The sequence below is a fragment of the Haliaeetus albicilla genome, chromosome 1 (assembly GCF_947461875.1).
Source record: "Haliaeetus albicilla chromosome 1, bHalAlb1.1, whole genome shotgun sequence".
In the NCBI taxonomy this organism is placed as follows: domain Eukaryota; kingdom Metazoa; phylum Chordata; class Aves; order Accipitriformes; family Accipitridae; genus Haliaeetus; species Haliaeetus albicilla.
In genome coordinates this window covers 33,175,412-33,191,452 of record NC_091483.1, presented here as the reverse complement: position 1 = coordinate 33,191,452, position 16,041 = coordinate 33,175,412, and the positions used below count along the sequence as shown (strand labels likewise).

General features: G+C 37.2%; 1 protein-coding gene across 2 annotated transcripts in view; it reads left to right on the top strand.

Moving 5' to 3' along the window:
• Window positions 1-16,041, top strand: part of CCSER1 (coiled-coil serine rich protein 1) — a 723,849-nt gene that overhangs the window by 646,102 nt on the left and 61,706 nt on the right. The window lies entirely within an intron of this gene.

The window sequence follows — 16,041 nt, the reverse complement described above, 5'->3', positions numbered from 1 at the left end:
TGCATTGATTGCCAGGCTTCTTTGAAAATCTAGCCTTTAGAAAGGGTTTACAAAATCAATTAAGTGACCTGGAAGCAGTACTTCTGTTATAATTCATGGACAACAGAATAAATATGAAGGGGGGAAATGAAAAAAAAAAAAAAAAAAGATAAGCTTTGAGGCATGGAAGTGACTTTGAAAATTCCCCTTTATTTAGGTTAAAAGATTAGACTGATGCAATAGTTCTGCTTCTGGGTTTCTTCTCCTGTCTTTGAGATGCTTTAAACTATTCATGCAAATCCTGAGGCTCTCTACTGGTTCTTGCTGCTTATGAACCTACACTACTTAAGAGAGAATGGAATGAGTAATTCTTCATGAAGTTTATAATATTTTAGTTTATTATATCTTTATTTATGATGTATAATATCATGCTTCAAAATAATTCTAATAAATTCAGTGGAAACAAACCTGAGAAATAATCTCTGCCGTAACTGCACTAAGGATTTCTGATTTCAGTCTGATATGGGACTATAGAAGCATTAAAAAGTTGTTCAACCTAAGGAGTCAAAATAAGAAATGGCATTTGATTGCCCAGTTCTCCAGATTGGGCTGTTAGGATCCAAGCTTACACACACAATATTTATTTTTCTTTCCATTTTATATTGAGAAGGATGTCTGCCTTTCTTTGATTTCTGATTGTGATTTCAATTTAATACATCATGATTTCCAAGGAGATTCCCATAGTGCATGCATCAAGCCTGGCAGTCTCCTGTTGGGTTCAGCAGGCTTTTTCATTCACCTGTCACATTTGCTGAGCTCTCAAGCTCATGGGTTGTTTTTGAAACAGAGTGTTTCCATTCATGCGTGGAAATAGGTGAAAATACAGCACCAGTCAGTATTAGAAAGAGAAGGTATTTGGGTGTTGGGTGTGTTTGTACATTTTACTGGAGCATCTTTAATTCAAACCTTGCGAATGTGAAGCTGAAGCTGGAGTATTGAACTGCAAGTCTAAACATAGCTGGACAGAAAGTATCTCCATATTCATTACACAGCAGAAAATTGTTCCACCTTGTTAAAAAAAAAAGAAATATTTCAGCTGAAAACCAAAGGCACATAATGTTTTCAGAAGAAACTGCTTGTTTTCAGTTTTCTAAGGAAAACTCAAAGGAAGCAAGTACTTCTGTTAAAAAAAAAAAAACCAAACCCAAGTTTTCATTTAAAAAAAGCTTCCAAGATATTCATTAGCCTTCATTTTGTCCTGGTTTCAGCTGGGATAGAGTTAACTGTCTTCCTAGTAGCTGGTACAGTGCTTTCAAGTTCAGTATGCGAAGTATGCAAGAATGTTGATAACACACTGATGTTTTCAGTTGTTGCTAAGTAATGTTTAGAATATAGTCAAGGATTTTTCAGCTTCTCATGCCCAGCCAGTGAGAAAGCTGGAGGGGCACAAGAAGTTGGCACAAGACACAGCCAGGGCAGCTGACCCAAACTGGCCAACGGTGTATTCCATACCATGGGACGTCCCATCTAGTATAGGAACTGGGAAGGGGGGGCAGGGAATCGCTGCTCGGGGAGGCGGGTGGTGAGCAATTGCCCTGCGCATCATTTGTACATTCCAATCCTTTTATTACTACTGTTGTCATTCTATTAGTGTTATCATTATCATTATTAGTTTCTTCTTTTCTGTGCTATTAAACCGTTCTTATCTCAACCCACAAGTTTTACTTCTTTTTCCTGATTTTCTCCCCCATCCCACTGGGTGTGGGGGGAGTGAGTGAGTGGCTGCGTGGTGCTTAGTTGCTGGCTGGGGTTAAACCACGACACATTTTTATTCCTTCATTTGCATAGACAGCGTCTTGAGAGACTCACTTAATGTCTTTGTCTTTTTTCCCCTTCGTTAGAGGCAGAGTAGTAAGATTTAATTGTGTCGAAGTATTGTGAGGAATCAGAAAACAGCTGAAAAGAAGGATCTTTAAAAGCAGTAAATAGTATAAGTTGGTTTTAAATGTCTTCATAAAGTAAAAAGCTCAAGTTTCAAGCTGACAAATTAAATTGTTAATTCATTTTTTTCTGAAGGCATAGGCTCAGTTAAAGCATGTACCAAAGAAAGCAGTGTGGGAATGGTATTGAAATAATAATAATAATAAAAATCATTAGGAGCATGAGTGGAGTGAATGCATAGAAGTGGAAATTAACAAATGCTTTCCAGTGGCACAGGCTGTAACTGTGTCATGGCATTGGGCTGTGTTAATGTAAATGGCAAGACAGCATGATTCTAGCAGTTGTAGTTCTGCTAATTGTTTGCATTCGTGGCTTAATGATGCTAGAAAGAAATGGTACGTTTCTCAGTAAAATATATCTAACTGACACTTAAGCCAGCATTATGTTCAGCTCTGAACCAAGTGACTGTGAGTTGTATGTAGCTTGCTTTGCAAGTGTTTGAAGCAGTGCTAACCTTTGAGATTCCCTGAGGGAAAGGGGTGTTATTCTCTTGATTTAAAATGTATTACAACTGTTCACATGCTAAGCAACATATGCATTAGAGAGATTGCTGTAGGCTTACAGGAAAGTTGCATCGCTTACACATTAATATTTCCAACTACCTTTCTGCACGTATCTGTGCATTTTGTCCTTCTCACAGAACTTGCTCTTGTCAGCTCCCTGGGCTTGGCTTAATGGCAAGAAGGAAGCTTTAAAGACGAAGTTTGCTATTGAGGATAAGGAGTTCTATTTCAAATGTCTTTTTTAAAAAAAGAATATAAATATTAATTTCAGCAATGGCACAAACATAATTGCATTATATAGGAACACAGGATGGAAAATGAGTATATACTTTATTGAACACAGTGCCCTGGAAAAGGCTGGTGATGCCCACAAAGTCCCAACCCACACAAAGGACAGGTGCAGCTGTCTCTGGCAGTCTCAAAACCTGTTGTAAAAGACTCAAAATGGAACCTTTAACATGTGCCTGGGTAAGAGGACAATAATGTCACTAGTGTCCCGGGTCTCTGCAGCATCAGTGTCTGCGTTAAGTTAAACTGCCTTATATAACCCCATGGCATGCACCAAAGCCCCAGTGATGGTGCTGACCTAACAGGAGCAAAGGAGCCCCTGCTGTCCCCAAAACTAGCAATGGGCTTGACTCAAGAGTGAGAGTGGAGACACATCAAGTACCTCAGAAAAGTTAGTACCACTAACTGATACCAGTTTACCTTGCTTTACATCCTGTTTGCAATTGTAGCAGTTGTAGCAGTTGAAGGTAAACTATGCATCAAAAAGGGAAAAGGTATTTGTTCCTAGTGCCAACAAGTTTCCCCATGCAGAACCAGCAGAAATAGACACATGTGAATCACATAATCTAATAAGTTTCTCAAGTTACAGCTTAAAGCAGTGAGTTTTCCTGTCCTGCTGCATTGTTTGGAGGACAGTTCCAATATTCCTTTCTCCTGTTATCTAAATATATTGCAAGACTAGCTGGTTTTAATACATTGAAAATCAGACTGTGTATAGACATAGTTCTTCAAAGTATTTGACCAGTTGTACACTATGTTACTTGCAGGAATCACCTGATCATACCAACTGCATACCAATATATAGCTATATTATAAATAATAAGAATGCTAATAGTAGTGCAACCTATTTAATGCACAGAACCTGTCAGTGTAGTATACTAGTACATTATCAGCACATTCAGTGCAACAGAAATTATCTCCCTTTTAGTTGAAGGCAGTGTGTTGGTGTGCACTGACAGACTTTTGAAATCTTTTCCCACTGAATACCCATGAGAAGAGAACCAAGGACCAGTTCTTAAGGTTTACATTCTCACCAAGGCCCATAGAGGGGTTTCAGGAGGGGGATTGTTGCCGAACTGTGTGTGTGGTTTTGACAGTCATTTTGAAGGGTGAGAAATGGCTCCATATTTGCATTTTTAACATTCATTATGGAGAAGCTAGAAGCCTGTGGTTTTCAATTGCCTTTCTAACACTGGTCAGATGATGAAGACAATCTGTTTAACAAACTGGCATATAAGATAGCTTTCTCCGTATGTCACACATTTGCCATTCCATCTGCTGGGTAACAAAGCCAGCAAAAACCCAGCCTGACCAGCCCCTTAGGTGATCTTGTTGTCTTCCAAAAAAACACTAGAAAAAGTGACAAACTCATTTAAACTTTAACATATTTTATTTCATTTAGTTCCTTCTGTTGTTCTTGATACTACAAAATGTAAAGCCAATAGGTATAAATCACATATTTGTGGTAAGCACTATTTTTCACTCTTTGTCCTTAAAGAAGGAAATATATGAGGTCATGAGAATATGACGCACCTTACCAATGATTTGTAACAGGTACAGTAAGCTAGTGCTTTTTCTTTTTTTAGGTCAATTAGTGTTAGTGAAGAAGAGTCAGACTCACAATATTAGAAGAGGACTGTGTTACCAGCATAAGCAATAACAAGGCCAGACAAATGAAGTTTGTCTGCGCAGTTGAACAAAATATAGAAAAATACAAAGTGAAATTAAGCAAAACACCAATTTGCCAAACCACATTTTTAATTGGCACTTTGCATCTAATGGAAGGTGGAAAACTGACAAGAATTTATTTGAATGTATTCTTCTAACTAAACAAAAAAATCTACTTAATAAGCTGCTGTAAAATTGGCAGTTAATGTTGAGATGTTTCAGAACTTCCTTGATACATGGTTCAGCTGTTCTTTTAACAGTCTTCCACTAAGTGTAGTATTGTTGATTGCAAAATGCTATTAAGGGTATGCTGAAAACAGTCAAAATTGGGTGCATTGTACTCTTTGACAATGAATTTAAACATTTTTGTATGCAGTGTTCATCTCACAGTTATTAAAGGAAAAAACTAGTAGAAACTTTATCATAACTAAGGGTTCTAGTAAAGATGCCTTCTAGCCCGGGAGACAGCTAAAAAGATCTTAACCAGGTGTTCTCCTCATTTTTTTAGCTATAGCCTAGCTACAAAGCTGTACAAGCACAGTGATAAAATGAAGGCTTAGTTTATAGCATTATTTGGGAAAAAATACTTTCAGAGTGCATCATGGAAATTTGTGCTCTAAGGAAAAGTTTTTTAGTTAGGCAGAAGTCTGCTAGAAAATCCCTTCCATTTTTGAGAATTATTTGAGGAGCTAGAGATGATAGTAGCAAAACATTATGATTTATTAGATATTTGACTATAAGATGTTCTCAACTCCAAGATGAGATCACTAGCTGCAAAACTGTTATTTGCATCCTTAATGGAGATGGTCTTCTCTAACATTTTAGTTTTATGGTGTGAACAGAGAGTACATACAAGCACAACACAGATTTCCTTTGAACTTTTTTTATTAGCTCTTGCAGAAGTCTTCAAGTAGTATGTATGAAATTGTGCATCATGCAGTCCATCTGACATGGCTGAAGCTCTTATTATCGAATGTTAAACAGGCAGGTACTGAGAAGTCCTTGGTGGATGTGTTGTCCTTTGAAGGGGTATCTGTGCATGGTGTTGCTAACATGCCCTGATCTAATGTCAGAAATACAGATACAGGTTGGAGAAGTTCACTCTTCTGCTAGGTAAAGCTCCCTTTCTTTTTCAGTAGATATGGAGTGGGACAACCATTCATTCTTAGTTCACAGCTCCTGAAGAGGATGCTGTTTCTCCAGCTCAACTTTTTTCTTTTTTTTTTTTAATATGAGAATAAATACATTAATTCTTGAGCCAAAATTTATCCTTTGACAGGCACAATTGTGCAACATATGTTAGCCACTCAAATCTTAGTGCCATGAAGACCACATAAGAGCTTCAAGAAAAAAAGGCACTGTCAGAAGATGAAGTATTGCGATTTCCTTCTGTTGAAGGAAAGGAACTTCACATGGCTGCATCCCTGCACTGATACACTGGTATTGACCTTCAGATTTTGTTTGCTATGCTGTTTCCAGTTTTTATTAGCTCTTGCAGAAATCTTCAAGTAGTAAGAGCTTCTCTTCTGTCCCTGACTAAAGTACTTGAAACCTAACTCTTATGAAGCACTGTAGAGAACAGAGGGATGACTTTTATTTTTTCCAGGAGAGCAGATGTTGCTGAAACAGAGTGTAAATATGGATGGATACTGCTGTGATGAGAGCATTATAAAAGCACATATAACACAACACAGGGCTACTCCTGCAGGGAAAACTGGAATACATTGTGTACAACCTGGTAAAAAAAGGAGAGAGTTAAGCTTTTGAATTACTTTTTTTTTACTCGTAAACCTCTATATTTTGTACTCAGTGTTAAAATGTAAGGTCAGAGTTAACAGCAATTGAGGATACTTTTTAATTTTCATGTTTCATTACTTATGACTGGTTTCTGACTTAGAAAGGTCTCTTTTAGGGGAAGATGCCAGTTATAATTGCTTTGGTACTCTTTCTTATACCAGTTGTCCTCAGATACAGCTGCAACCCTTTTATTGTATTTTGTTTATTTGTGGCCTTAGTAAAAAGAAATCTTGATGGCAAGCTATTGATAGACTGAAAAAAAAAAAAAAAGAGAAAGGGGATTGTATGGAAACATTTAAAGGAAGAGAAGGGGGAGGGAGAAATGGCATCTGGTGTTCATTCAAATCCTCTTCAGGGATTTGAAATCACCTACATTCAGGAATTTGTCCCAAAGGAACTCAGGTCTCTCTCAGAGTGGTTATGTAGTGGATCTAGTCCTAGTTTCTGCAGCTAATCTGACTGGCACGCTATGCTAACCTTGGGTGTAGTGCAAACGAAGAGCAAGCTTTTGGCTGCCTTGTGTTCTGACAGAACAATAACAAGTTGTGTTTGCTGGGCAAGTGATTTATTGTATGAGTATTATTCCTGAGGTCATATGAAGGTCAGTGAGCATGCGGTAGCAGCACAGAAACTCAAAACAATGCACAGTGACCAGAATGGAAGTTGCTGCCTCATTCCAACAGTACTGGTTATGGGCAATTTAAATTTTGTAAACTCAATGCACTCTAAAAATTATGGGTGGTTTATGTGCAAGGCACAACTGAAGAGCTACAATTACTTCCTTATTTGTCTGGATTGCTCTTTTTCATGCTGGAGTTGAAATATTAACTCCAAACTTTCATAATTTTGGTGCATTATATTGTATAAGTGTTTGAAGATTTCATGTACAGTGTAATCTCAGATCAGAGGAGATAAAGAGATGCCAATATGGACAGATTCAAGCATTTTACATGGAGTTTACTTAAATTTAGACAAATTCTGAGGTGGGAAATGTGGCATAATAGAGCAATACTCAGTATGCCCCTCATTTGCAAATGCATAATGTTGTATTTTTCCACATTGATGTCTCCTTCATATCTTAACACTGGGTTCTTCCAAGTAATGGAGGTATGCAGAAGGCTGAAGGTATGTAGTGCTGGTGTGATGTGTTGCCCCATGGTTTCCTGGGGAAGATTATGATGTGTAGGGTACCGATGTGCTGCAGGTGGCCCCATGTGGACAGGATTTTCTCAGCATAAAACTACGTGGCAGGCTGTTCCAGCAGTGATTATTATCTAGTGATTAGATTATATAGAGTATTTTATTATGTTATCAGTGATTATATTATCTTGAGTATTACCCCAGAGCAGAGAATTTTAATTCCCTCCCTGCAGATCCCTAAGCTACTGAACTCTGTTAAAGGAGCATATGTTAGCACTTTCATATTCCTCATTAAAAATAAATAAATAGCAGATTTTCTGAAAATAATTTTGAGTTTGGGGGAGTAGAAAATTGGGAACAGAAGAGTCCACTGTGTATCAGAATTTGAGTTCCATTTAAGCTGTTTGTAGAAACAAGTTTGATATATAACATTTTGATTTGAGATAAAAGTTTGTATGGGAGAGATTGGTGCTTTAGGACTTTAATAATCACATGAAAGTGAACTACTAAATTGTTAACTCCTTTTCAAAGTAAGGACTGGATTTTGTAACTTTGCTGTATTTTTGCTTACTCTGAAAGTTTATTTAAAATCTCATATTTCTGTATACAATTTGTGTGTGCTCACTTCTTGTTATGTCCAATACACCTCTGTAGTGATGCTGTAAAAACATGTGTTTACAGTTACTCCAGGAATTGTTTCAATGCCTTCTCTGTTGCCTTTGTAGCCTAAAGTGTACGCTTTTTTCCTCCCCGGGAGGAAACCTAATGTTTTTTCAATCCAATGAAAATGAATATTTTCCCAATTTTTTCTTGAAATAAAAAAATTGAAATTATGTTCTTTTTAATTAAACCCCAATGTTAATTTTATTTAAAATAGAATGGGGGGGGGTGTGCGTCTCATTTCAGAATTTATTTATTTAAGTAGAAATAAAGCAACAGAAATGTAGGGCTAACCTTTAAAGCCAGTCACAGTGCCAGAAAGCAAGAGGACGTCATGCTCTCAGTTTAGGTAATGTGTAGCCTAGGCAGTGGGTACCTGGATTGATTTTTTTCCCTGACTGAAGAGTTTGAAATCACAGTTTCTGTCTCCCATCCTAGACATAGAGTCATCATGTATTATGGGATGACTTACTTTCAGGCTTCCTGTTGATTCTTTTCTGTGGTTTGTTTCAAACACTTTTTTTGTCATTGAGGAAGGAAAAAGAGGGTATATAGGCGGCTGTGAACACTTGGGAAAGTAATGTCTGTATTTCAGTCCCTATTTCAGCACATTTTCAAGTTTTTTAATGAAGAAATACCAACAGGAAAAAATGATGGGTCTTTTCTCAGAATATTGTGTAGCCCTGTGGTTATGACCCTTGCTCAGATATGGGACTTCACATTCATTCTTTTTAATACAAAGATTCAAGTCTGGTTTGTCTTGAGCTGGAGCTATTTGATACTTTCCACTATTCTCAGAACAAATACTTTGTGCTGAACAAAAGAAGTGTCTGCAAGTTATCTTCTCCTGAAGTGATATGTAGGGTTGTTTTGTTTGGTTTTAAATTTAAACCACTTTTTTCCCTTTCTCCAAGGTTGAAGGATGAGGGTTGTCTCTGATAGGGACGAGTTTCTCAGATAAATAAGGCTACCATAAAGATAAATACTTTATACGGTGTTCAAAATTTTCTGTGGCATTTATGTCTCATTTCACCAGAGTGTATGGCTAAATTCTTGATGTGCTTTGAAATTATAATGGAGAATTGGAAAAGTTAAGACTTCCTAATGTAAGTTTAGATAGAAAAGCGAAATCCAAGTGAAGGGTGACAAGGTTTTGACAGATTTTGTGATACAGCATTTAAAAGAAATATTTGAAGTATTTCCTCTCAGAAATATTTTAACTTGAGAATGTTTTATTTTCTTGAACCTTAGCGTTTCTGTTGCTTATTATAGTTATTGTTATTTGTAAAACTGTGCAGCATTTTTTCATAGCTAGTTCAAAAGAAATTATTCCATTACATTAGATCTCCTCCTTCCTGGAAGAAGGGAAGCTTGGCTAAGTGCATTCATCTGTACATAACATACTTCTGTACGTTTGTAGTGCTCTACTGCAAGTTCAAATGCATAAAGATTCCAGCTGCATACAGGGATAGATTATATGTAATATAGTACAATGTAATATAACATATATGATGGTCTGCATAAACTCCTTTTATGCCAGAAAAGAGATTTTTAACTGTTCCAGGGATTATTCTGTAACAACTTCTCCATACCCATTTCAGTCTCTTCACCAGTGGCTCAAAACTGATCCTGAGTTTATGCAAATACCACATTTGGTACTTGCTCTGCAATCATAACTTGTGACCTTAGGCTTTAATCTTCATATGCAGTCCTAGGATACTTAGTGTTCACATTATTCATGACTGCCATCATTGCAAAGTCATCCAAATTGTATTTATGGAATATATATTTGCCATGGAGTGCTGACAGTTTTATGGGTGAAATTAATTGAAGCATCTAAAGATAAGTTTGTTACTTGCCACTTTCTTCTCATCCCTCCACCCCATTATAATTCACAGGCTTTATATATTTTACAGCAGGCTGACATAATTTTAATGATGTTTCTTCTGTGCAAGCTTTAATTATATTTTATAATCTATGATACATTATACTTTCTCCTTGGTTGTGCTAATAGGGTGATAATCTGGCAAATGATACTTCTCTCCAGGCTTGTGCAGATGAGGAGTGATGAACAATATAGACACAAGCTGTTTTTCCCTTAAAAGGAATGTCAGCCATTAATGTAACTTTACTTGCTTTCAAGCTGATGATATTTGTGGAAAGATGGAATTCTTCTTTTCAAGTAGCATTGTCGTGGTTTCAGCCCAGCCGGTAACAAAGGACCACGCGGCCGCTCGCTCACTCCTCCCGCCCCCCTCCGGTGGGATGGGGGGAAGACGGAGGAGAGAAAAAAAAAAACAAAACTGGAACCTCGAGGGTTGAGATAAAGGCAGTTTACTGGAACAACACAAAGAAATTGCAACAACAACAACGGTACTAATGAAAAGGTATACAAAAAGAGTGATGCACAGTGCAACTGCTCACCACCCGGGACCCGACGCTCTGTCACTTCCCCCACCGAAAAGAAGCGCCCACCCCCCGGCCCGCTCCCCATTTATATACTGAGCATGATGTCACATGGTATGGAATAGCTCCTTGGCCAGTTCAGGTCAGCTGCCCCGGCTATGCCCCCCACCTCCCAGGTTCCTGTAAAAAAAAATTAACTCTATCCCAGCTGAACCCAGGACAAGCATATTCAGAAATGAATGGGAAATAACATACAAAGGCTTATTATATTTAATTATTGTAACTGTACCACATAAAGTAGAAAACGCTAGTGGGTTTCTGACTTGTTTTTCATACTGCATATTTTCAGTAGTAGTATTTTACCATTTATGTAGTTCTGAACTTTAAATATTTTCTAGCATGATGACATGAAAAGGCACCTTGGCTGATTCAGTGTCATCATGGATCATGAAAGCCAGTGATGTAGGGAGAGGTTTGCTACTGGGCATAGTGGGCCTAATTTTATAGTTTAATTCTAGACAGCTTGATCGCATTAGGTCAGTCAAAGTTCACAGATATGAATGACCTTTTCATACAAGAGTACAAGATCAGATTTTGCTAAATTGATGGTCTTTAGGAGTATTTCCAGGAATTTGGGTTTTATACCCTTTCTCAGTCTCACTTGGTTTTGGAGAGCAAGACTTTGGGGCCAATGTATAGCAGCAGCAATACTAAACAACCTATGCTGGCTTAAAGAGTTTGGATACTGTGATTTACAAGCCAAAGTTAAATCTCTGTTATCTAATGCACAGCTGAACAGCCCAGGTGCAGAATGCCCATTATTTGCTAAATGTGAAGTATTCCACATTTAAGGATGGGCCACTTCTTTTGACCTTATAAAGGGATACAGCTCACACGAAAATTTAGCTCATACCAAAATTATCTACTTAAGGTAAAAGTGCTACTTGGATTTAATTTCTCTTTTCAGAAAATAGGCACTTTGCAAGCATTGCATCCAAGTTCTGCAGTGTCTTTTGCCTTGAGAGGTATGCAAGAAAATGTCAAATTAAGCCACTTTTACCTATTTATCTATTTAAGATCAGCACGCGTGTGTTCACTGGGGTTGCAAGACCAAAAAGATGTCAAACGTCACATACAGGGTTTAAAATAAAGGTGGAGAGAGAATCCAGAGAAATAAAATATAACTTTCTATTCATAAACATAGAGTTATGTATTATATTTTTACAATTCTGCACTGAGGTGTCAGTAAAGTAATCTCATTCCATAGCACGGCATTTAAAATTCTTCTCTTGCCTACACTAACATAAATGAAGAGAAACAAAAGTGGTTACTCCATGTCTATATCACAAAAAACACATGCACACACAGTTTCTGAGAAATTATTTAGGCCTCAGATTTTTAATGAGTGATGAAGACAGGAAGTTTTTTTGTCGTTACTGGGTATATGCATTTTTTTAATGTGCTTTTCTCTCTCCTCACATTTGACTGGTCTTATCCTGTCCTTTCTTTCTCCCCCTCCCCTTTATTTCATTCTCACTGATACCTGGCCTCAGTTCATCTTCTTGCTCTGCTCTCTTTTCATTTATTATCACTCACTCCTGTTGCCTATACTTTTTACTTTTCTTTGCACCAATTTATGTGACCATTTGCATTCTTTGCAAGCAAGAAGTGGTCCTTTTTATATGCCTGGAATATCAAATGCAGAAAATTTTACTTTCTATTCCAAACTGGAAGAATAAGATTAAATTTTCTACAGAATAAAACTTCTGACTATTAGTCATTAGGTAAAAATATTTAATTTTTTTTTCACATTTATATTGTGCTAAAATCATCATAGTGTTACACTTAAACGCCCTTTTTTGATTGCTGTAAAAGATATCTAAATGTTGGTTTAAATTATCAGAATTAGTGAGAAAAAAATTACATTATCAGAAAAAGGAAGTCAATTTATTTTTACTTTTTCTGATGAAAATATAATGTAATCAATATATTGTCCTAAAAACATTTTATTTGGGTGGAGCTGCATTTAACTTTCTTACCACTAACTTCTCTGTTACAAAAATTAAAACTGGCTGTAAAGGATGGTGAAGAAAAACCATGCCTACTATTCTTGCTGGTTTGCTTGAAACATCCACCCTTCTCAAAGTTGCTTTGGATAAATCTAGCACAGTAATATAGAAGTAAAAGATGAGGCTTATCTGGTCTTATGGGCCTCCTGTCTGTCAGGGCAGGATCACTTCTTTTACTATATTATCTGAGGCTTTACTTTGTTCTTAAAATTGATCTTATTTCCTTACAGCAATCAGCAAGAGTTAGTTGCAAACAGTTCAGTCAGTCTTTCCTTAAACTCTTTGCAGAATATTGAAGGATGAGAAGTGGAAATCAAAAATGTTCTACAGCTGATGTTTGCTCTTGTTTTTTTTCTTTTGTTACTTCTTACTTTTTTTTTCTCTCCTGTCTATAAAGCACTGAAAATTTTGCTGTGGTTGAAATGAAGTTGAATTACACTGTGATTTATAACTTGTGGACCAGATTAAAAAATAGACTAGAGAGTCTCAGTAGCCCTTGGCTGTGCATGTCTCTAAGATATGAACGCAGCTTTAACTGCCATGTTTGGAACTGTAATGTGGTTCAGTGAGGGGGGAGCAGCCCAAATTGTGATTAAGGAAAATAGTGCTTATGTAACTACTGATACTTGTTCTAATTAATTTAAAGGTGTCTTGGATATATTAAAACAAGCAACACTCAGCACAGTGTTTCAGTTGACTATTCCATAAGAATTCCATAGGAAGAACCACATTGTCTGTAACACTTGTGTAGGCTGGAAATAATTATCAGAGTGTGAGAGTTGGAGAAGTACGTAGGTATGGTTGGTTGCTGTTTTGTAACTGGCAGAAATAAGATGATCTCATTTGCAGTACCATCTATGTTTTCTTTTGAAGAGGGCTTTCATCGTTCCTACATAAGTCGCTTTCTCTTTTCTTATAGTAATTATAATTTTCAATTTACTGCACATTTTCTTGTGAGACGTATCATCTGCATATTATGACAGTTAAGGAGAGACTTTCAGTTCACCTCTTAACCCTGCCTAGCTGCATCTTGAAAGGATTTCCTTTGTTCCATTGTACTTGGAAATCATGTCGTCATCCTAGATGCTCATATGTAAGGAATAAAAACCCAAACCCAAGACTAAGCTTTGTGGCACAGGTAGGTTCACCTTTTATCTTTCTCCATTTCTAATAATCACTTCTTGCTAAGACCTTTTCTTTTGTCTGTAAGTAGGCTTTAATTAATTTTAATAATTCTCTTCTGCTGTGGCACTCTGACACGAGCAGTCAAACCTCACTGCAGACATAGATTTTCCACTGTGAGACTGTTTCTCACTTCAGACAGATCATATCCATTACTTCACATTTTTGCTTTCCAGTTCAATAACGTGCTTGGAGGAACTCAAGCATGTCTGACAGGTGCGATCCTCTTTTCATGGGTCTGGGCTGGCTGGCCCTTACTTCACTGCATGTTGTATATAATCCTTCTCTCTTATTAGTGTGTCCTCACAGCTGAAGACAGAATCATTCCTTCATCTTCTTGGTTTTTTTTCTTACCTATGGGAACATCTGCACACTTTGGCTATATCCTGAATTCATTCAGCATCATGTGAATGACAAAACTATCTGCCAGAGGTTTACCTGTTTCTCTTATTAATTTCTGGGCCTGTGCCCTTCTAATTGTTTCAGTGCATCTTTCTGGTCCTGGTTACCAGCACACTGAACTATTTAATTGATGCCAGGGTATTAAGTATTTACTCCATGCCTGAAGTCATGCCGCATCATCAAGTGTTCTTTTACACTGTGGTAATGAAAATAGCAGGTAAAGCACTTCTCTATCAGAAAGATCTCTCTCTCAGAGATCACCTTCAGTTTTCAGTGTTTAAAAAAATAGGCAGAGACTCCATACAACCTCTCAGCAACTTGATTTCATCTGTCACCACGATGTCACTCTTGTCCCTTAATGGTCCCGCTGTCTATTCATTGAGCTGCTCATATCCTGTGTATTTTAAAGACTTGCCTTCAATTCATCTTTATTTTCTGTGCTATTTTTATTTCACTGGCTGCTTTTACACCTCCTTATCCATGCTGAGATTCTAATTTAATTTCTGTTTGTATATTTTTCACTCAACGTCCTTCACTGCTATTTATAAGCTCCGGTAAGACTTTTTCTCAGTCCCTTTGTCAATCTACCTTTCCAGCCAAATGTCACAGAGCTGTGGCATTGCAGCAATGTATTATTTACTTTCTAACTCCTATAATCAGTGCCAATACTATCTGTATGTTCAGTTAATCTTTCTCAATACCTCCTTTTTCACTTATTCTTACTTCTCTGCCTCATTGTTTACTTCCATGTGGTTTTAACTGTACCCAGGCTTGACAGTATATGTGTTCTTCCTAACTTAACTTCTTTTTAAATAAAATTTGCATTGCTGAGATTCTTCACTGCCTTAAATCACACCTATTCTGATGCTTTCTTTCTATTCCTTTGCAATTTGAAAGGAATATTTTTCCTTTGCATATGTTGAATTTAGTCACATTCCAGATAGTCTAACGTATTGTGCCCCCTGGCCTTATTACTTCAAATTGATGCAATCTAGACTCTGGATAATTTAAATTTTACAATGCTATCATTTCAACCTTTTAAAATGCTATTTCATTAGTACAGTCATTTCATAGACCAGTTGTTCTTTCTGCTGAGAATAAGGCCAACAATCTATCCCTATAACTAACTCACTGTCTGAAGCATATTCAGCCACCATCCAGACTAGTTCTTTTCTGTCCTTATTTCTCTCCTGTTCCTTTCTCAAGGACTTCTAAGTCCTCCTTGATAAATAAGACTCTCTCTTTATTGTTAGCTGTGTAGCATATATACATATTCTGATCTTCTGGAATATAATACTGAATATCTTCCAGACAGTTTTTGTCATCATATGATAAAGAGAACTCCTTGCAGTTTTTAATTGAGAAGTCAACATACCTGAACAGAGTGGGAGTTCAAATATCAGCTGCTCTTCAGAAGACCTAGACTATGGGAGATAACACAAGTGGAAACCCTTGCATTCTAGGGTATACCAGAATAACTCTCAAGTCAATGTCCAACAACTCCTTTTCACGTAGAAAATCTAATGCTAAGCATAGTCAGCTATTCAAATGTTTCCCTCTGTGATATCTATTTAGGATATCTTCCAGGCACCTCAGTGCTTGGACTCCAGTGAACCAGAGCCCACACACTATAAGCACCCACAGCTCAGCAATACTGGCAATTATTGATGAACTTCAAAAAATTTTGAAAGTTATCAGCTGCTTGTGTTGCTGCAGCAATGCTGTAAAGCCAAACAGGACTCAACTTCACCATTTGTTTCGCTTCAGAAGAAGTGCTTTCTCCTGTCTTTCTCTCTACATCAGAAATCACAAAGCTACATATTTATTCTCTAAAGAGTAATCCTTAGTACTGTACTTCAGTTCTGTTCCTGTTCTATTGACAGATTGCCATCTGACACAGCGTTGCTTGGGTGTCAGCACTTAACGCGGCTGTCGTCCAATTTACT